Here is a 3,758-nt window from a genome sequence, read left to right on the forward strand (position 1 = left end):
ACTTGCTGTGGCTCACAGATCTCTCACGTTGCAATCAGAAATTAATTTACGGCGCATGGTGCGTCCTCCCAACCTGCGCAGCCCCCCCAATGCCTTTAGCCAGCGGGGATCAACCCGCCACCAAGCCGACAGAAACCGCGACCTAGTATGCCACTCCCCGCAAGCCCGGCTACCATTTGCAAAAATGGACGCCTGGGTTGGAGGCACTCCGTACGTTGATGGCAAACATACTGACTGACGGCGAGAATCATGGACCCTCGACAAGGTGTGCATCTCAACACGAAAGAACCAATATTCGTATTCGTCTGGATTCATCTACAGTAGCAAGCAACTTATTCACATTCGCAATAAATCTAGCCAATGGCATTGCCATGACAAAATCGCCACGCTCAAACAACAGTAAGCTGCTGCAGAAATGGCAAATGACCATCAGCCACTGCCACATCCGCACAGTCAACGGACACAAGTGCAGCATTCAATATTGCGACAAAATCAGAGACGAACTTTCTGAGGGCCAGAGGACATGCCGCCTTTTCGCAAAATGCCGCAGTGCTGGGTAATCAATCGCTCGACCACAGCTACCGCAACAAGCTTCGTGTCTCTGCGCATTCGCACAACTTGGTGGTCCGCACCCATGGAAAGCGCTTGCGTTCCTTCGCAAGCTCCATTGCTCCTCGCATGGCTTGCGGAACAATCTGACTGCTGCAAGCCGACACTGATGAGATGGTACAGATGATGTCTTGGCTTTGTTGCAAGCAGCCATGTCGTATTCTAGAGTCCACATGTCTTCTTCCCCTATGTACCGCTTCTTTTGTTCCCTCCCAAAGGGATTGCCGTCTGAGTCGGCAAATCTGTATCGTGCTTTTCCCTCCACTTGCTACCGTTCACTGGTACACCCAACATTAAATTCACATGTCATGATATCCACCATGAAAGCTCACATAGAGTTGAAATTATGAAAGGCATTGGCCGAGGAGTGGTACTAATGGCTGCCACCAGCAGTGAGCCACTCACAACCTATAAGATTTAGTCGCGCACATAGCCGTCCCATTCCATACAATTTACATAAGTGATGGGTTCAGTCGAACAAACATCCGCAAATACTCACAACTCCGTCCTCGGGCTCGCAACGCTCAGCATGAGAGTGCACTTTATTTTCCTGGGTCCGAATTGAGGATCGACTGCGCGCCCAAGGCAGTGGGAGTTATGTATCCCGTCTACGCAGCACTCACCGCCTAGCGCACAGGGGGAGTCACGGAGTCAGACAGAGAAGAATCTGCAAATGCGCATACGTCTGCCCGCAAACCCTGTCTTGCTGGGTTCTTGTGTTTGGAAGTGGAGACGTCCCTTTGGCCACTGCCACGTCGTTGCACTGCCGTTTGGACCGAAATGAATGGCTTTTAACACCCAGCATCACGTTACACAAACAGGATAGCCTAAACAAATGAGGGAGAGGAAAACCCGGATTAGACGAGGCAGCTAATGGGTATATGGCTTCTTCCCTAGCAATTCTGAAGGTTCTCAGCCCACTTCCTGCGGGACAACGGCGCCTAAGCTCGCGAACGGCTACTTCCTGCACCGCCACTCAGGCAGTACGTGGTCCCTGTACTCTAACTAGAGCTTCGTTGGGAGGTATCCCTGCGAAGCTGTAGTGGGGGTGCAGGCGCAGAACAGCCGCTGCACCTCCTTCCCATCCGCATTTGGAGGCCGTATGCTTGCCCTCGTGAGTAAAATTCAGCCTAGTACCTTTCCATACATCCCCATATGAACTGTCGTACCCATGGATCGCGAGAGTTGGCTGCAAAGTGTGGTGAAGCTTCCTGCGCCGTTCGCCAGCGCTGGCCGCTCACCGCCTGCCATAGAACCCACTGCTTGGCACAACGCAAAGAAGTTCACTACTTTTCCGCATTCTTTGGGCATCAAGCTGGAAGATGGAATGCTTGTGCTACCACTGCAGCTGAAGGGTGTCTCGTTCATGGCTTAATTTCAAAGCGCCTGCTGTCGCAATGAAGCTCACCGTGTATGTAAGAACCATCATGAAGACTAATGTTGAACATGCAGCAGATATGATTCCAAGAACTCCCAGTGGCTTGCTTAGTGACCTAAGCCGAGCTTCAATCCCGCTGTCGAGAACGGTCTGATTGGCAGAAGACCCCTGCGCATCGTCAGCAGCAAGCTCCTGAAGTGTCCCTGGGCTTAATTTGGGTGTTCCATTTGCTGACGTTGGTAAGCATAGGGCCAATATGGCTGCAATGACGAAAATTGTGGCAATACATAACGATCGCCAAGGCACGCGGTCCACGCGGGCCGGCATTTTCCAAGGGATAAAAACGGGAGGAGAGCCAATTGAAAACCTAATATAGGGATATCTTACAAAGCAAAATGAATCTAACCCTGAAGACGACTAAGACTTTAGTGAAGAAGCTCAAGGCGCGGACGACTTCGAACGCCCGCGTGAGCTTCGTGAGGATCCGCAGTTGTGGAGGGCTGCAAAGCACGGCTGCGCAGCAGACTGAAACGTTCCCGGTGAAGGAAGTTTTGAAAACCTACTAAGACGCTTCTGTGCCATAAAGATACTTATTAACTAGAGTGGTCAAAGCTCTCGGCACGAGTGCACGGCGTCACTGTTTCTGTGCTGAGGCACTCCCGCCGTGGTCCTGTGTAAAGTGGCTTCCTGCTAATGTTGAAGTCCAACACGATTCCTTTTTGTTTAAAAATAATTTTTCTTATCACGGTCTCCACAAGGGGCTACATGGGGAGCACTTGTGCATTGGACTTTTTGGGTTCACGGATGCCCCAAGAGCGCTGTGTTGGGGGGTTAAAGGTTGGTAGATGTTTCAATATTTGCTTGCACATTAGCTACTAGAAGCCATGTGAATGCCTTACAATACGGCATTCGTGCATGCATCGATTTACGGGTTGAGGTCGCTTGCCTGTGGGGTTGCATTGGAGGCAGTTGCAGCGGAAAGTGCTGCGCCCCAGCCAAGGCAACTCCTCTCCCAAATTGCCCCAGGACCATGCTCCACTGTGCTCAGAACACCTGCAAACCGAAGGATGGACCAGCCGCACTTAGAGAGGCTTTTCCACTGAGTGTTTTGTGAAGGTTGCAGCCCACGGCAGCCTTGGGCTAAAGGGTAGAAGTGTCGTTGCATCTGGCAGCACCGCACGGTTGTCAGAGGGAGCCATTAGCTGTTAAAATCATCGCATGGCTCTTTCGGCTGAAGCACAGCAATCTTCAGTCATCGGGGTGCTTTTCCTGACAAAAACTTTTCCCGCCACTCTCCCAGCGTTTGGATGCAGCCCCTTCTTGTAGCGTACTCTGTCTGAAGTTGGTAGTGTATTTCAGTTGAGTTCAGGATATGTATTCGGAGCCTACTAAGTGTTTAACACTTGTTTTATGGCATGCACCAAACAGAGCTTGGTAATGCCTGTCCATTTGGTTGCCTTGCAGCAGGAGCTGCTGCAAGGTGCATTTCAACTCATGGCAGACCAACTCCTATCTCCATCGGTCCCAATCCTTTGAGCCGCTGAGCCTAGGACGCCTGGAGACTGGAGGGGAAGCCAGCAGCTTTAGGGGAACTCTTACTTCAAGTCGTTGGTTCTATTTCGGCTCACGATGGTCCTCCGTTCATATTGAGGACCCTTATAAGTGAATTGCTATACTCGACGGCTATCCAGGAAAAGATGATCAAGATCAAAAGGTAACCAGCGATTCCAGAACTCTGAAAATCGAGGCGACTTACCGGGCAATGCGTCTG

Source organism: Eimeria acervulina, genomic scaffold (assembly GCF_000499425.1).
Source record: "Eimeria acervulina Houghton genomic scaffold, Eah_scaff320, whole genome shotgun sequence".
Taxonomy (NCBI): Eukaryota; Apicomplexa; class Conoidasida; order Eucoccidiorida; family Eimeriidae; genus Eimeria; species Eimeria acervulina.